The sequence below is a fragment of the Rhinoderma darwinii genome, chromosome 5 (genome assembly GCF_050947455.1).
Source record: "Rhinoderma darwinii isolate aRhiDar2 chromosome 5, aRhiDar2.hap1, whole genome shotgun sequence".
Taxonomy (NCBI): Eukaryota; Metazoa; Chordata; class Amphibia; order Anura; family Rhinodermatidae; genus Rhinoderma; species Rhinoderma darwinii.
Window position 1 is genome coordinate 190,792,718 of NC_134691.1, and position 20,252 is coordinate 190,812,969.

Here is a 20,252-nt window from a genome sequence, read left to right on the forward strand (position 1 = left end):
GATTGACCAGGTGTTATATCATAATACAGACAGGGGGAAGTGTTGCTTGGCAGCAAATGGTGCTAACAACAGTTTTTCTATCGCTCCTCCATCTGTCTGGTGTACCGTGCTTACGCCTTCTTAGTACCTTTGGCTACTTAGCCCAATTTTAGTAAGATTTTCTACAATAAAAATCGAATTTTAATCGTTCATATAGGCAGTGATACTATTAATCAATCAAGTGAACGGATATTGTCATATATCAATGCAACAATTGTTGCTTAGTGTCAAACTATACAATCGAATAATTCACAGTGGGGATGGCAGGCTTTCACACTGGTGAGATAAATGTTGCTAAATGGATGAGTGACGCACAGGAGGTGTTTTCTGAAAATGAACTGGTGTCACAGACTCAACAATTAAGTATCAGCGCCTCCTTTAGTCATCTCACCAGGATCTATAAGGACCACATTAGGTCGTGGTGGGAGATTCAGACACTTGAGACCTATCTCAGAAATAAGATTGTACCGAGGGGCCTACGTATTGCCCTCATTCCTGCTGCACGAGTCAGGTCTCCTGATCTCCTCCGCAAATGGGAGAAGGAGTCCATTGACTCGTCCCTCAGGTTCATGGGGATCCTACTAGAGGAGGAAAGAATATTGTTGGCACGCAGTACAGCGGAATTAAAAGATGGCATTGAATCAGTCAGGAGATTCTCAAATAATTCAGATTATGAGAGAAAAGAGGTAGTACTCCAACAGGGTATTGAAAAATTTACCGGACATATTAAGGAGAGAAAGCATTTCCAATATGTCCGAGATACCGCTGATTTTAAAGACGGGAAAATCTTCGACTACAGTGTCAAAAATATGGGGGGGATGGAGATTGAGACCGAACAGTCCTCCTCAGAGCAAGATCTGTCTGATTCCGATACTGCACGAAATCCCAGTAGGAGAGCTAGGGGAAGTCAACACACTGGGAAGAACCCATCACGTAATTTCCAAAGGGGCAGAGGTAGAGGAAAGGGCCCCAACAGGGATGGTTTTTTATCACGAAACCACCCCATTTCGGAATATCTACTAAGAGACAGGAGAGATATGTAGTGTCGGGGAATCATGAGGATGATTTGCAGATCATCAACCTTTCATCACGTACCCTAACGACCGAGGAGACTAGCATTCTGAAGAAAGGTTTATCATTTGTGCCCACGAATAGATTCGACCTTTTTACGTGGGTCAAGGATCTGAATCTATTCGTGCGCAAATTGAAATGGAAGAAATTTTTCAAAACCCACGATAGGCGTGAATGCCTTGAACTGGGGATTTCTGAGGAGGATATGCCACATTTCAGAATACTTAATCAATTATTGGAAGAAGGTCAGAGAAATGTGGGTGATGGTCCCTTCACAGAGTTGAGGCAGCCCTCCACCAGAAATGCCCCTATCAATGATAATACGTCAATGGATGTATTTCTGGAGGTAGTGGTGGACCAGCTCAGGAAACTGGATTCTTCCAAGACTATCAAATTTAATACCTCCAGAGATGAGATGGCAGGCTTACAGGCCCTTGAGCAGGATGACAGTATTGTCATTAAACCATCAGACAAAGGTGGTAATATTGTGGTGATGGATCGCAATCAGTATAGCGATATGTGCCACCGCATTCTGAGTGACACAGCATGCTATAGAATTCTATTAAGTGATCCTATGCCAACTTTTGCAAACCAATTAAAGAGATTGGTAAATCAAGGCCGATCGCTTAATCTGGTGAGCATTAATGAACAACGCTTTATCCTGACTGATCATCCACAATATGCCACCTTTTACAGCCTGCCCAAGGTACATAAGGGCACATCTCCTCTCAAGGGTCGCCCCATTGTCTCTGGGGTTGATAACCTGACTCAGAATGCTAGTCTCTATATTGATCGGATCTTGAGTCCATTTGTAGTGGCCCTCCCATCGTACGTCCGTGACACCATGGATGTACTTAGACGCTTGGAGGGCATCAAATGTGATCCTGGTGTACATCTGGCTTCACTGGATGTGGAGGCCTTATACAGCTCGATTCCCCATGCCACGGGATGCAGAGCTGTAGAAGACTTTTTGAAGGAAAGGGGAACACATTTTCAGGCCCATAACGAGTTCGTGGTCAGCCTCCTTCGTTTTGTTCTTGAGCAAAACTTCTTCCTGTTTGATGGCAAATTCTTCCACCAACTAAGGGGGGTAGCGATGGGGACCCCCTGTGCACCATCCTATGCCAACTTATATCTGGGCTGGTGGGAGAAAATGATTGTATTTGGGGAGGAGATGGATCGATGGACATCTATGATCATCCTCTGGCTAAGATTTATTGATGACATCATGATTTTGTGGTCTGGAACTAAAGAGGAGTTCAGCGAATTTGTGGACATCCTTAATGTTAACGAAATGGGGCTCTTTTTTACATCTGTTATCCATGAGAGTAAAATGACCTTCTTGGATATCAATATATATAAAACCGAACAGGGATATATACAAACCAACATCTTCAGGAAGGAGACAGCAACGAATAGTCTCCTTCGATGGGAGAGCTGGCATCCCGCACCTTTGAGAAAGGGCATACCCAAAGGTCAGTACCTAAGGGTACGTAGGAACTGTTCCACTTTGACTGACTTCAAATTAGCTGCCTCTGACCTACAGAATAGATTTCGCCGGAGGGGCTATCCCCATGATGTCCTGGGATCGGCCTATCGCAATGCCTTTCATTGCAATAGGAGCGAACTCCTAAACCCCAAAATACGTACGACCGATGACCAAATGCGCATTATAGGCACGTACGATTCATCAAATCAGGAAGTTATCAGGATCCTACAGACCTACTGGGGGATCCTCAGGACAGATCCAGATGTAGGGGACCTTGTAGGCAACAGACCATCAGTTACCTATAGGAGGGGTAGGAATATCAGGGATCGTATAGTCCATAGTCATATGTTGTCCATTCGCCCTACCACATGGCTTACACATAACATTAAGGGTACATTTAGATGTGGGTCCTGCAGAGCTTGCGAATCGATTTCTTGTAGCAAGAATTTCAATAGCCACACGACTGGTCGGACATATGAAAATAGATCCTTCATCAACTGCAAAACTAGGGGCATCGTGTACCTGATCTCATGTGTATGCGGACTGCAGTATATTGGCAAGACAATTAGAGAATTCAGGAGACGAATAAGGGATCATATAGGCGACATTCGCCGCAATGTGGACACTTCAGTGGCCCGACATGTTTGGGAAAAACATGGCGGTGATACCCACGTCATCAAATTCCAGGGGATTGAACAGATTAGGCCATCTGCCAGGGGGGGCAATTGGGACAAAAGGATTCTGCAAAAAGAGGCCCAATGGATTTTCCGCATGCATACCATGAAACCGGCGGGTCTCAATGAACAGATCTCGTTTAATTGTTTCCTCTGAATTGGTCATATGTCACCTGGGGCCGGAGTGAATCTTATGTCACACCCTGCCCATGTTCAATTGCCCCATTGCCAGTCTAACGCTTGAATCCCTACAGTATGGCTTGCATTTTTAGGGAGGTTGGAGCGGTCCCTTAGTGTGTAATGTATTGCTATACATTCCCCTTTTCCCTCTGTTCACAATACGGCGATCGAGTGCACATTGTCAACTGCACTCCGGGATTGCGGAGTCTCCCATTGCAGGATGACACACACAGTGATCGAATGTGCCACAGTGTGGGCTCAGGATCGCTGTGTTCTTCTCTGGTTACTCTTCCTAGCTGCAACATCCCAGGCCAGTGGGTTACGGCCGCCTGGTAATCCCTGGTTACTAGGGACGCTCTTGTTCCTCCCCCCTGCAGTGACAGCGAGCGCCCGGGGGTCGGCCCTGCTCTGGCCGCCCAGCCTCGCGGGGATTGGCTGCCCGGCCGCCGCGTCACTCCAGGGAGGGAGGGGTTAGTACTACATATGTCCGGCATCTCACTCGGCTCGTGTTCGACCAGCTGACTAGTGTCGTACACGAGCCGGGTGAATGATCTGAGACACGCAATAGGTGTCTCCCGGCCATATCACATAATCAAATATAGATGTGTTGTTATCGCATCAGTGTGACCCCTGATGAATCACCGTGAATATCAGCGGTGAGGAAACGCGTAGGGACACGTGTTAGTGGCACGGATTGACCAGGTGTTATATCATAATACAGACAGGGGGAAGTGTTGCTTGGCAGCAAATGGTGCTAACAACAGTTTTTCTATCGCTCCTCCATCTGTCTGGTGTACCGTGCTTACGCCTTCTTAGTACCTTTGGCTACTTAGCCCAATTTTAGTAAGATTTTCTACAATAAAAATCGAATTTTAATCGTTCATATAGGCAGTGATACTATTAATCAATCAAGTGAACGGATATTGTCATATATCAATGCAACAATTGTTGCTTAGTGTCAAACTATACAATCGAATAATTCACAGTGGGGATGGCAGGCTTTCTCACTGGTGAGATAAATGTTGCTAAATGGATGAGTGACGCACAGGAGGTGTTTTCTGAAAATGAACTGGTGTCACAGACTCAACAATTAAGTATCAGCGCCTCCTTTAGTCATCTCACCAGGATCTATAAGGACCACATTAGGTCGTGGTGGGAGATTCAGACACTTGAGACCTATCTCAGAAATAAGATTGTACCGAGGGGCCTACGTATTGCCCTCATTCCTGCTGCACGAGTCAGGTCTCCTGATCTCCTCCGCAAATGGGAGAAGGAGTCCATTGACTCGTCCCTCAGGTTCATGGGGATCCTACTAGAGGAGGAAAGAATATTGTTGGCACGCAGTACAGCGGAATTAAAAGATGGCATTGAATCAGTCAGGAGATTCTCAAATAATTCAGATTATGAGAGAAAAGAGGTAGTACTCCAACAGGGTATTGAAAAATTTACCGGACATATTAAGGAGAGAAAGCATTTCCAATATGTCCGAGATACCGCTGATTTTAAAGACGGGAAAATCTTCGACTACAGTGTCAAAAATATGGGGGGGATGGAGATTGAGACCGAACAGTCCTCCTCAGAGCAAGATCTGTCTGATTCCGATACTGCACGAAATCCCAGTAGGAGAGCTAGGGGAAGTCAACACACTGGGAAGAACCCATCACGTAATTTCCAAAGGGGCAGAGGTAGAGGAAAGGGCCCCAACAGGGATGGTTTTTTATCACGAAACCACCCCATTTCGGAATATCTACTAAGAGACAGGAGAGATATGTAGTGTCGGGGAATCATGAGGATGATTTGCAGATCATCAACCTTTCATCACGTACCCTAACGACCGAGGAGACTAGCATTCTGAAGAAAGGTTTATCATTTGTGCCCACGAATAGATTCGACCTTTTTACGTGGGTCAAGGATCTGAATCTATTCGTGCGCAAATTGAAATGGAAGAAATTTTTCAAAACCCACGATAGGCGTGAATGCCTTGAACTGGGGATTTCTGAGGAGGATATGCCACATTTCAGAATACTTAATCAATTATTGGAAGAAGGTCAGAGAAATGTGGGTGATGGTCCCTTCACAGAGTTGAGGCAGCCCTCCACCAGAAATGCCCCTATCAATGATAATACGTCAATGGATGTATTTCTGGAGGTAGTGGTGGACCAGCTCAGGAAACTGGATTCTTCCAAGACTATCAAATTTAATACCTCCAGAGATGAGATGGCAGGCTTACAGGCCCTTGAGCAGGATGACAGTATTGTCATTAAACCATCAGACAAAGGTGGTAATATTGTGGTGATGGATCGCAATCAGTATAGCGATATGTGCCACCGCATTCTGAGTGACACAGCATGCTATAGAATTCTATTAAGTGATCCTCTGCCAACTTTTGCAAACCAATTAAAGAGATTGGTAAATCAAGGCCGATCGCTTAATCTGGTGAGCATTAACCCCTTAACGCTCCAGGACATACTATTATGTCATGGTAAGTGCATCGTTCGCGCTCCATGACATAATAGTATGTCATGGAGTAAACACGGCGCCGTTCGCGCGGGGCGCGTTCATGAGCTGTGATAGCTGCTGTTTCCGACAGCAGACTATCACTGCTCAATGTGCCGGGACCGATCGCGGAGCTCCCCCGCCGATTAACCCCTCAGAAGCCGCGTTCAATAGCGATCGCGGCTTCTTAGGGGTTAATCCGCCATCGCCGGCCTGCTACACGATAGCGGCCGGCGATGGTGACTATGGCAACCGGACACCAAACAATGGCGTCCGGCTATGCCATAGACGGAAGCCTAGTGGGTCCTGACAACGTCAGGACCCACTATGCTTGCTGTCAGTGAGTAGCTGACAGTTCTAATACACTGCACTACGCATGTAGTGCAGTGTATTAGAAGAGCGATCAGGGCCTCCTGCCCTCAAGTCCCCTAGTGGGACAAAGTAATAAAGTAAAAAAAAAGTTAAAAAAAGTTGTGTAAAAATAAGAAAATAAAAGTTTTAAAAGTATTAAAAGTAAAAATCCCCCCTTTTCCCTTATCAGTCATTTATTATTAATAAAAATATATAAACAAACAAATAAACTATACATAATTGGTATCGCCGCGTCCGTAACGGCCTGAACTACAAAATTATTTTGTTATTTATCCCGCACGGTGAACACCGTAAAAAAATAAATAAATAAACCGTACCACAATCACAATTCTTTGGTCACTTCACCTCCCAAAAAATTGAATAAAAAGAGATCAAAAAGTCGCATGTACCTAAAAATGGTACTGATCAAAACTACAATTCGTTACGCAAAAAATAAGTCCTCGCACGGCTTTATTGATTGAAAAATAAAAAAGTTCTGCCTCTTAGAATAAGGTAACACAAAAAGTGAGTGATTTATTACAAAACGTATTTTATTGTGCAAACGCCATAAGACATAAAAAAAAACTATAAACATAGGGTATCGCCGTAATCGTATCGCCACACAGAATAAAGTGAATATGTCATTTATAGCGCACGGTGAACGCTGTAAAAAAAATAGAATAAAAAAACAATAGTAGAATTGCTGTTTTTTAGTCACCACGCCACCTAAAAATAGAATAAAAACTGATCAAAAAGCCGCATGCATGACATGAAAACTGCAATGGATTCCTCAAGGGGTCTAGTTTCCAAATTGGGGTCACTTTTGGGGGGTTTCCAATGTTTTGGCACCACAAGACCTCTTCAAACCGGACATGGTGCCTAATAAAAAAGAGGCCTCAAAATCCACTAGGTGCGCCTTTGCTTCGGAGGCCGGTGCTTCAGTCCATTACCGCCCGAGGGCCACATGTGGGATATTTCTCTAAACTGCAGAATCTGGGCAATACGTATTAAGTTGCGTTTCTCTGATAAATCCTTTTGTGTTATAAAAAAAATGGTATAAAGAGGATTTTCTGACAAAAAAAAAAAAGTAAATTTCACCTCTACTTTGCTCTAAATTTCTGTGAAACACCTAAAGGGTTCATAAACTTTCTAAATGCTGTTGTGAATACTTTGAGGGGTCTAGTTTCTAAAATGGGGTGTTTGATAGGGGTTTCTAATATATGGGCCCCTCAAAGCAACTTCAGAACTGAACTGGAACCTAAAAAAATAAATAAATGAGGCAATACTTCGCTTCTTACATTATACTGATAATAAGCCGTGCCCACCCCGAGATGACCCCAGTTTTGACCGTTTGTATAAACGGAGACCCCTATTAGACCGTTTCAGTGCCCGGTTTTCCCAAGCATACACCCCCGAGAAGTGTATTTCTATTGATGAGTCCCTGGTACATTTTAAAGGGAGGGTTCAATTCCGCCAGTACCTGCCGGGTAAGAGGGCAAGGTATGGCGTGAAGATGTATAAGCTGTGCGAGTGTGCATCAGGGTATACCTACAGGTTTAGGCTATATGAAGGAAAGGCCACCCCCAAACCAGACTGCATCCTGGACTACAATAGGTACATGGGAGGGATGGACTTGTCAAATCAAGTCCTGAAGCCCTACAGCGCCATGCGGTGTGGTATAAGAAGCTGGCCGGGCACATCATACAGATGGCTTTGTACAATGCGTACGTGCTACGTCGATGTGCAGGCCAGAGGGGAACTTTCCTGGAATTTCAAGATCTAATCTTTAGGGACCAGGAAGGGGGGACACCCAGTACTTCTGGAAGCGAGGCCACACGCATCGTACCAGGGAAACACTTTCCAGGAGAAGTTCCCCAAACCGGTGGAAAGGGAAAGAGTCAAAAGAGGTGCAGAGTCTGCTATAAGAGGGGGATAAGGAAGAACACAATATACCAATGTGACACGTGTCCCAAAAAAACAGGGCTCTGTATAAAAGATTGTTTTAAAATGTATCATACATCCCTTGATTTTTAATTTACCCTGATGCACTCCGCCCAGCTTACCCCCCTCATCTTTCCCTTCTGAGCCCTGCCGTATGCCCAGGCAGCTGATAACAGCCACATGTAGGGTATTGCCGTACCCAGGAGAACCCACATTACAATTTAAGGGGTGTATATCTCCGGTGGCGCATGCTGGGCACAATATATTGGACACTAACATGCCATATATATATATAAAATTGCAAATCTCACTCTGCACCAACTGCTGCGCATTATCTTTTACACAATACCTGTGGGGTCAAAATGCTCACTACACCTCTAGATGAATGTCTTAAGGGGTGTAGTTTTTAAAATGGGGTCACTTCTCGGGGATTTCAACTCTACTGGTACCTCAGGGGCTTCTGCATACATGACTTAGCACCAGAAAAGCTCCAGTAGGCCAAATGGTGGTCCTTTCCTTCTGAGCCCTCCCATGGGCCCAAACGGCAGTTTATCACCACAAATGGGGTATTGCCGCACTAAGGACAAATCGGGCAACAAAATGGGGTATGTTGTTCCTTGTGAAAATAAGAAATTTTGATCAAAAATGACATCTTATTGGAAAAAATATAATTTTTTTCATTTCACAGCCCAATTCAAATAGGTGCTGTGAAAAAACTGTGCGGTCAAAATGATAACAAAAACCATAAATGAATTCCTTGAGGGGTGTAATTTCCAAAATGGGGTCACTTTTGGTGGGTTTCCATTGTTTTGATACCTCAACACCTCTTCAAACCTGGCATGCTGCCTAAAATATATTCTAATAAAAAAGAGGCCTCAAAATGCACTAGGTGCTTCTTTGCTTCTAGGGCTTGTGTTTTAGTCCACGAGCGCAGTAGGGCCACATGTGGGACATTTCTAAAAACTGCAGAATCTGGACAATACATATTTAGTAGTGTTTCTCTGGTAAAACCTTCTGTTACAGAAAAAATTTAATAAAATTGAAATTCAGCAGAAAAAATGAAATTTGCAAATTTAATTTCCACTTTGCTTTAATTCCTGTGAAATGCCTGAAGGGTTAAAAAACTTTCTATATGCTGTTTTGAATACTTTAAGGGGTCTAGTTTTTAAAATGGGGTGTTTTATGGGGGTTTCTAATACATAGGCCCCTCAAATCCACTTCAGAACTGAAGAGGTACCTTAAAAAAAGGCTTTTGAAATTTTCTTAAGAATATGAGAAATTGCTGTTTATGTTCTAAGCCTTGTAACGTCCAAGAAAAATAAAATAATGTTCAAAAAACGATGCCAATCTAAAGAAGACATATGGGAAATGTGAAGTAGTAACTATTTTGGGTGGTATAACCGTCTGTTTTTCAAGCAGATGCATTTAAATTCTGAAAAATGCTATTTTTTGTAAATTTTCTCTAAATTTTGCAATTTTTCACAAATAAAGACTGAATATATCGACCAAATTTTACCACGAACATGAAGCCCAAAGTGTCACGAGAAAACAATCTCAGAATCGCTTGGATAGGTTTAAGCATTCCAACGTTATTACCACATAAAGTCAAATATGTCAGATTTGAAAAATGGGCTCTGAGCCTTAAGGCTCAAACTAGGCTGCGTCCTTAAGGGGTTAATGAACAACGCTTTATCCTGACTGATCATCCACAATATGCCACCTTTTACAGCCTGCCCAAGGTACATAAGGGCACATCTCCTCTCAAGGGTCGCCCCATTGTCTCTGGGGTTGATAACCTGACTCAGAATGCTAGTCTCTATATTGATCGGATCTTGAGTCCATTTGTAGTGGCCCTCCCATCGTACGTCCGTGACACCATGGATGTACTTAGACGCTTGGAGGGCATCAAATGTGATCCTGGTGTACATCTGGCTTCACTTGATGTGGAGGCCTTATACAGCTCGATTCCCCATGCCACGGGATGCAGAGCTGTAGAAGACTTTTTGAAGGAAAGGGGAACACATTTTCAGGCCCATAACGAGTTCGTGGTCAGCCTCCTTCGTTTTGTTCTTGAGCAAAACTTCTTCCTGTTTGATGGCAAATTCTTCCACCAACTAAGGGGGGTAGCGATGGGGACCCCCTGTGCACCATCCTATGCCAACTTATATCTGGGCTGGTGGGAGAAAATGATTGTATTTGGGGAGGAGATGGATCGATGGACATCTATGATCATCCTCTGGCTAAGATTTATTGATGACATCATGATTTTGTGGTCTGGAACTAAAGAGGAGTTCAGCGATTTTGTGGACATCCTTAATGTTAACGAAATGGGGCTCTTTTTTACATCTGTTATCCATGAGAGTAAAATGACCTTCTTGGATATCAATATATATAAAACCGAACAGGGATATATACAAACCAACATCTTCAGGAAGGAGACAGCAACGAATAGTCTCCTTCGATGGGAGAGCTGGCATCCCGCACCTTTGAGAAAGGGCATACCCAAAGGTCAGTACCTAAGGGTACGTAGGAACTGTTCCACTTTGACTGACTTCAAATTAGCTGCCTCTGACCTACAGAATAGATTTCGCCGGAGGGGCTATCCCCATGATGTCCTGGGATCGGCCTATCGCAATGCCTTTCATTGCAATAGGAGCGAACTCCTAAACCCCAAAATACGTACGACCGATGACCAAATGCGCATTATAGGCACGTACGATTCATCAAATCAGGAAGTTATCAGGATCCTACAGACCTACTGGGGGATCCTCAGGACAGATCCAGATGTAGGGGACCTTGTAGGCAACAGACCATCAGTTACCTATAGGAGGGGTAGGAATATCAGGGATCGTATAGTCCATAGTCATATGTTGTCCATTCGCCCTACCACATGGCTTACACATAACATTAAGGGTACATTTAGATGTGGGTCCTGCAGAGCTTGCGAATCGATTTCTTGTAGCAAGAATTTCAATAGCCACACGACTGGTCGGACATATGAAAATAGATCCTTCATCAACTGCAAAACTAGGGGCATCGTGTACCTGATCTCATGTGTATGCGGACTGCAGTATATTGGCAAGACAATTAGAGAATTCAGGAGACGAATAAGGGATCATATAGGCGACATTCGCCGCAATGTGGACACTTCAGTGGCCCGACATGTTTGGGAAAAACATGGCGGTGATACCCACGTCATCAAATTCCAGGGGATTGAACAGATTAGGCCATCTGCCAGGGGGGGCAATTGGGACAAAAGGATTCTGCAAAAAGAGGCCCAATGGATTTTCCGCATGCATACCATGAAACCGGCGGGTCTCAATGAACAGATCTCGTTTAATTGTTTCCTCTGAATTGGTCATATGTCACCTGGGGCCAGAGTGAATCTTATGTCACACCCTGCCCATGTTCAATTGCCCCATTGCCAGTCTAACGCTTGAATCCCTACAGTATGGCTTGCATTTTTAGGGAGGTTGGAGCGGTCCCTTAGTGTGTAATGTATTGCTATACATTCCCCTTTTCCCTCTGTTCACAATACGGCGATCGAGTGCACATTGTCAACTGCACTCCGGGATTGCGGAGTCTCCCATTGCAGGATGACACACACAGTGATCGAATGTGCCACAGTGTGGGCTCAGGATCGCTGTGTTCTTCTCTGGTTACTCTTCCTAGCTGCAACATCCCAGGCCAGTGGGTTACGGCCGCCTGGTAATCCCTGGTTACTAGGGACGCTCTTGTTCCTCCCCCCTGCAGTGACAGCGAGCGCCCGGGGGCCGGCCCTGCTCTGGCCGCCCAGCCTCGCGGGGATTGGCTGCCCGGCCGCCGCGTCACTCCAGGGAGGGAGGGGTTAGTACTACATATGTCCGGCATCTCACTCGGCTCGTGTTCGACCAGCTGACTAGTGTCGTACACGAGCCGGGTGAATGATCTGAGACACGCAATAGGTGTCTCCCGGCCATATCACATAATCAAATATAGATGTGTTGTTATCGCATCAGTGTGACCCCTGATGAATCACCGTGAATATCAGCGGTGAGGAAACGCGTAGGGACACGTGTTAGTGGCACGGATTGACCAGGTGTTATATCATAATACAGACAGGGGGAAGTGTTGCTTGGCAGCAAATGGTGCTAACAACAGTTTTTCTATCGCTCCTCCATCTGTCTGGTGTACCGTGCTTACGCCTTCTTAGTACCTTTGGCTACTTAGCCCAATTTTAGTAAGATTTTCTACAATAAAAATCGAATTTTAATCGTTCATATAGGCAGTGATACCCTTAGATCTCTAGGGATGTCAATCAAACCAATAAAGCACAACGCCAATGCAGGGGAGGGGCGTATTGTATGACGTAGAATGGTGGACAAAAAAATTTCAAAGGTAGCTTTCCAGAAGTTAAAAACTACAGGGCAGTTCCACCACACATGCATATAATCACCTAACATGCCACAATTTCTCCAACAGAGGGGAGAGTAAGAAGGATTAAATTTAGTCAACAGTGTTGGAGGTCCATACCTAAGCAGTATTTTATGTTCTACTTCTCTCTGACTCTCACCTTTAGAAATTTTAGAGACCCAAATCATCGCCTGATGCCATTCCCGTAAGGTGATAACCACATTCAGATCCACCTCCCATTTAAGCAAATACCCTGGTTTAGTTAATCTCTGAGAATTAGAAATGGTAGAATAAAACCATGAAATGCACTTCATTTTAGGCGCAGCGGAGTTGAAAGCCACAAATGCACTTTTTGGGAATATTCGCCCATCCAAGTTCCTACTGCTTAAAATATGACGGATCTGAAAGTATTTGTACAGATCATGAGTAGATATGCCGTATGATTCAACCAATTTGTTAAAGGGCAACATTCCCTTTAGTTCGTAAAGAGAACCGATCGTAACTATCCCAGCTGCTTCCCATTTTAATACATTTAAATCCGTCATGAAGGAGGAGAGGTACCGGAGGGGTAATAGCCGAAGGGGGTGGCAGTCAGCCTTAGAGGTATGTGAAATCAAATATTGCCAAGAGGCTATAGAGGCAACAATATAAAGCATATTTATATTCCTATGCGGGCGCTTAGGGCGGTCTAGTGACAAAAGAGAAATTACGTGAGTCCCCAGAGTAGCCCTCTCAATTTCTACCCATTTAAGATCATTATGCCTACCCCACCAATGGTAAATCTGACTGAGAACCGTAGAGTGAAAATATCGCCCAATATCAGGTACCCCCATCCCACCTGTGGACCAAGAGCGGGACATGGTGGAAAATCGAATCCTAGGATTTTTGCCAGCCCATATGAAGTCCGTAATTAACTTTTGAAGTTTCGAAAGGTAATTAATAAGAAGTGGAATAGTTACTGTACGGAATACATATAGTATTATAGGCAGGAACATCATCTTAACAATAGCAATTTTCCCGGCCCAGGAGATCATTGGTTTGGAGAAGCTGTCCGCTAATTTTGATACCTTAAGTAAAAGCGGAAGGTAGTTCTTTGAAAATAATGTCGAACTCGAGCTTGTAATAAAGGTACCTAGGTATGTAATACTCTCTTCACTCCACTCAAAGGGAAAGCGTATAATTAAAGAAGTTTTCATTACCTGATCTAATCCAATCCCCATCATTTTAGACTTGTTTGAGTTAACTTTATAATATGACATTTTACTAAATTTGGAAAGGGTGTCTTGAATAGCGGGTAAAGAGTTAAAGGGATCGGAGACCATCAAAAGTACATCGTCCGCATACAGACCGATTTTATGGGCTTTAGTTCCCACTTTGATGCCCTGAATTTTTATATTAAGTCTTATTGCTTCTGCTAAAGGTTCCATTGCTAGGGCAAACACGATTGGAGAAAGTGGGCAGCGTTTGGCACTTTTAGGTTGTCATGACTACCAGTCAAGCTTCTGGGTGGCCCTGGTTTGAGATGCAGAGCCAATCTTATTTCTCTGTCTGCAACCTATCAGGACCAAGGATGGAGTATTTGAGTCTGTTCAGTTTTTCATTGTTGCTTGTGATTTTCTTGTGAATGCATTTGTCCAATCAAGCTCCTGGTTACACCATGAATCACCTTGACGACTTGGACTCTTTGAACTGGACTTCGGCTTTGCCTTTGGATATACCCTATTCTTCTATTTTGCGATTTTGGACTTTTAGACTCTCCTGGTTTGAACTCTGCTTGTTGATCACCCCTCTGGCTTTCTGGTTATCCGTTCTGGTATTGCCTGCAGGTGCACCTCCTGTCCAACACCTTATTCTGTAAAAGCAACCTGTGTTTCGGCCAAATCCAACCTGCCTTGCGGCGGGCTCTGGTGAAGACCATAGAGTAGCCATATCCAGACAGTCTCCAGCTGCCTTTGGGGAATTGCTAGTATAGCAATTCCACAAACTTTCACTATGGGGAATTGCTCAAGTAGTGATTCCTTTACATAATCACAAGCCATTTAAAATTTCACTATGGAACCTATGCGTAGCCTGGTGGAGCAGATGAACGGTCTGACTCAGCTGGTACAAGATCTGGCCGAAAGGATTCAACACTATGAAACTGCGCAGGTCCAAGCAGTCGTTCCGGCTGCAACTCCGGTTGAACCTAAAATGAACTTACCTGATCGTTTATCCGGTGTTCGTAAACCTTTCATTAACTTTCGTGAGATTTGTATTTTCATCTAAGGTCTTTTTCCTCTGGAACTGAGTAGCAATGAGTTGGTCTCGCCATTTCCCTATTGCAGGGAGATCCTCGAACCTGGGCCTTTTTGTTGAGACCTGATGCCCCTGAATTTTTCTCTGATGAGACCTTCTTTGCGGCCCTAGGTTTATTATATGGTGAACCAGATATCTCTGCAGTGTCCAATCTGTTATCTCTCCAGCAAGGACGGCGTCCTGTCGAGTATTCTTTTTCTGAATTTAGATGGCGGTATGTCCCTTCACAGTGGAATGATGCAGCACTCCGTTGTCAATTCTGTTGAGACCTTTCTGAAACCTTAAAAGATCTTCTGGTAAATTGCCCTCCGCCTTTAACTTTAGAGGATACTATGACTCTTATTGTGCATCTTTACCAACGTCTATGAGAGTACAAAAATAAATCAATGGTCTCTCCTCTTCCCTGTGCTGAGATCCCTCCATCTGTCTCACAGGAGCACATGCAGTTGGGGTCCACGATGTCTTCTCAAGAACGGAGACTTTTCCGGAAACGCAAAGGGCTGTTTTTCTATTGCGGGGATGCTGGTTATATGCTCAAGAACTGTTCCAAACGTCCAGCTCCGGAAAACTTCAGAGCCTAGATGAACCCCGTGAAGGCCATCTGAGCGGTCGGGGATTTCCCAAATTTTCTCAAAAGATACTTTTGCCTGCTAATATATTGTTTAACAATGTTCATATTTCTGGTCAAGCTTTTATAGATTGTGGTTCTGCCGGTTTTTGGGATTTACAGGTTGCTAAAAAAATGGCTATTCCCCTCGCTATCTGAGAAGCCCTGTCAAAGTGTCTGCTGTAGATAATACCCCTCCCTCTCAGGGGTCGGTCAAGTTCTCTACTCCGCCTATTACTTTGGAAGTGGGTACCTTGCATACTGAGCTAATCTCTTTCTTTATCCTAGAAAATTTGCCTACTGAGGTAATTGGTTATTCCATGGTTACAGGCACATAATCCTGTTATTGATTGGGTAAAGGCATATTTGATTAAGTGGAATCCTAAATGTCATGAATCTTGCATGTCTCTGTCTACTACTAATGTATCTTGTAATGCTACATCATTGCCTGAGTGTATTCAAGATTTTGAGGATGTCTTTTCTGAAATTGGTTGTGAATCCCTCCCTCCTCATAGACCGTATGATTGCCCGATTGTACTATTCCCTAATGTTAAGCTTCCTAAGGGGCAGATTTGTAATTTTTCTACTCCGGAAAGACAGGCCTGAAAGATTATATAAAAAACAGTCTCCGTAAGGGTCATATTCATCCATCTACTTCTCCGGTGAGTGCAGGTTTTTTCTTTGTTGAAAAGAAAGATAGTGGTTTAGGACCCTGTATCGATATCCACTTCCACTCATCCCCGACCTGTTTAATCAGATCTTAGGGGCCAAATGGTTCTCTAAAATAGATTTACGCGGGTTCTACAATTTGGTTCGTATCCGCAAAGGGGATGAGTGGAAGACAGCATTTAATATTCCAGATGGTCATTATGAGTATTTGGTCATGCCTTTTGGTTTAAGTAATGTTTCTGCTGTTTTTCAGACCCTGGTAAATTATATTTTTAGAAATTTTATTGGATGCTTTGTTGTGTATCTTGGCGATATTCATGTGTTTAATTCTGATTGGTCCTCTCATGTTCACCATTTAAGATCCATCCTTCAAGTACTGAGGAAAAATTGTCTTTTTGCAAAATTTGAAAAGTGTCTTTTTGGAGTTCAGGAAGTTAATTTCTTGGGGTATGTTCTGTCTCCTCATGATTTTCGTATGGACTCCGCTAAGGTTCAGGCGGTTCTTGATTGGGTTCGACCCACTTCACTAAAGGCTCTGCAGAGGTTCCTGGGTTTTGCTAATTATTACCAAAAATGTATTCATAATTTTCCCACCATTGCCAAACCTTTGACGAATCTTATGAAAAAAGGATCTGACCTTGTAAATTGGAAACCTGGTGCAGTCTCCGCCTTTCAAACCTTGAAACGTTGTTTTATGGAAGCGCCTGTACTTGTTCAACCTCACCTTTCAAGCCCCTTTATTGTTGAGCTTGATGCCTCAGAAGTAGGTGTGGGGGCTGCGTTGTCTCAAGGATCTTATTTACTAACTAATTTGAGTCCCTGTGCATTTTTCTCTCGCAAATTTTCTGCTATTGAGAAAAATTATGATATTGATAATCACGAGCTTCTTGCTATTAAGTGGGCGTTTGAAGAATGGCGTCACTTTCTGGAGGGAGCTAGACATCAAATTACTGTACTTACCGACCATGTAACCTGACTTTCTTAGAATCAGCTTAGAGACCCAATCCCAGACAGGATAGATGGTTCCTTGTTCTTTACCAGATTTGACTTTATAGTAACCTACAAACCCGGGTCTAAAAATGTCAGGGCTGACGCATTATCTCGAAGTTTCCGCTCCTCACAGGTCCCCGAGATTCAACATGAACTTATTTTGTCTAAAGGGATAGTGGTTTCTGCAATATCGTCTGATCTTCCAATTGAGATTAAAGAATGTCAGCAGCTCACTCTGCAAACCATTCCTGCTGGGAGATTGTTTGTACCTCCTCAGTTCAAATTTCGTTTGTGAGTTACATGATTCTGTTTTGTGTGGTCATCCAGGAATAACTGGTACTAAAAAACGAATCTCACTTCTCTACTGGTGGCCGTCTGTAACTGGTGATGTTAGTCCCTATGTCTCTGATTGTGATGTCTGCGCTTGCGCTAAGACTCCTCGAGTTCGTCCTATGGGTGAACTACTTCCATTGTCTGTTCCACAGAAACCTTGGTCCCAACTTTCTATGGATTTTATCACCGATTTGCCTCTCTCTGAAGGGAAAACTTTAATTTGGGTTGTGCTGGACCGTTTCAGTAAAATGTGTAATTTCATTCCATTGCCTCAACTCCCTGATTCCAAAACTCTGTATAAATTATTTATTGATCAAGTGGTTCGTCTGCATGGTATTCCAGAATATATTGTCTCTGATAGAGGTGTACAATTTGTGGCTAACTTCTGGAGAGCTTTCTGTAAGAAACTTGGTGTACAGTTATCTTTCTCTTCTGCATTTCACCCTGAGACTAATGGTCAAACCGAACGCTTTAATTAAACTTTAGAACAAAATCGTAGGTGTTATATTTTGGCTCAGAGGCGTAGCTAGGTTCTCCAGCACCCGGGGCAAAGATTCAGTATGGCGCCCCCCCCCCAACCTCTTTCCCGACATCTCCTTCCCCCTCGTCGTGTTTGTTTTCTCTACCAATCGACGTGTGATTTCTTTTTATGTAACGCGAGCATAAAAACATTTGTACATTTTACAAGCAATATGGTTCTATACACAACACCAGAACCTAGCTCGGTACATATATACAGCCCCAGAACAAATACAGCTCAATTTAGTGCAACCCCTGCCGTATAGGTGTGTACGGCGTAAAACTACAGCTCCCAGCATGGCTCGAACAATGATAAGGATATGCTGGGAGATGTATTTACACCAAAAAATAAATCATATTATAATCATACCACCCATCATCTCGCTGCAGATCATACAGTGACTACATTACTGATTAGAGGCAGAATAAACATTTACATTGAGTGACTCACCGGTGATGTCTCAGATTCTAGTTATTTTTCTCCATCCGGTCCAGACCTCTATGACGACTTCTCCCAGTCACAGACCATTTCTGCAGTTTGCCGCTCACATGTCTTCAGCTTCTCACTTTACCAACATTTCTGCACCTATAAATAAATATAAAGTTATCATTATACCACACACTACGCCCCTAAATATAATAGGGCCATACACTGCACCTCTAATTATAATAGCACCATACACCGTGTCCCCCCCCACACACACACACACACACTGTGCCCCATGTAGATAGTGCCTGCCATAGAGCCCCCTGTAGATAGTGCCCCCATATAGCCCACCCCTGTATATTGTGTCCCACAAATAACTCCCCCTATAGTGCTCTGCAGATAGCCCACCGCTGTATATAGTGCTCTACATATAGCCCACCCCTGTATATAGCCCCCCTGTAGATATAGCCTACCCCTGTATATAGTGCTCCACATATAGTCCACCCCTGTATATAGTGCTCCACAGATAGCCCAACCATGTATGTAGCCCCCCTGTAGATATAGCCCACCCCTGTATATAGTGCTCCACATATAGTCCACCCCTGTATATAGTGTTTCACAGATAGCCCACCCCTGTATATAGCCCCCTTGTACATATAGTCCACCCCTGTATATAGTGCTCCACTAGATTATACAGGGGTGGGCTATCTGTGGAGCACTATATACAGGGGTGGACTATATGTACAAGGGGGCTATATACAGGGGTGGGCTTTCTGTGGAGCACTATAGGGGGAGCTATTTGTGGGATACTATATACAGGGGTGGGCTATATCTACAGGGGGACCATATCTACAGGGGGACCATATCTACAGGGGTGGGCTATATACAGGGCTGGGCTATATACAGGGCTGGGCTATATACAGGCCTGGGCTATATACAGGGCTGGGCTACATACAGGGCTTGGCTATATACAGGGCTTGGCTATATACAGGGCTGGGCTATATCTACAGGGGGGCTATATCTACAGGGGGGCTTTATCTACAGTGGTGGGCTATATCTACAGGGCTGGGCTATATACAGGGCTGGGCTATATACAGGGGGGCTATATCTACAGGGGGGCTATATCTACAGGGGGGGGCTATCTATGGAGCACCATATACAGGGGTGGGCTATATCTACAGGGGGCTATATACTATATAGCCCCCCTGTAGCTATAGCCCACCCCTGTATATGGTGCTCCATAGATAGCCCACCCCAGTATATAGCCCCCCTGTAGATATAGCCCCCCTGTAGATATAGCCCCCCTGTAAATATAGTCACCCTGTAGATAGCCCACCCCCTGTAGATATAGCCCACCCCAGTATATAGCCCCCCTGTAGATATAGCCCCCCTGTAGATATAGCCCCCCTGTAGATTTAGCCCCCCTGTAGATAGCCCACCCCCTGTAGAAATAGTCCCCCTGTATATAGCCCACCCCCTGTAGATATAGTCTCCCTGTATATAGCCCACCCCCTGTAGATATAGCCCACCCCAGTATATAGCCCCCCTGTAGATATAGCCCCCCTGTAGATATAGCCCCCCTGTAGATATAGTCCCCCTGTAGATAGCCCACCCCCTGTAGATATAGTCCCCCTGTATATAGCCCACCCCTTGTAGATATAGTCCCCCTGTATATAGCCCACCCCCTGTAGATATAGTACCCCTGTAGATAGACACCCCCCCCGTAGATAAAGCCCCCCGCGTGTAGACAAAGTCCCCCCCGCAGATACAGCCACACTT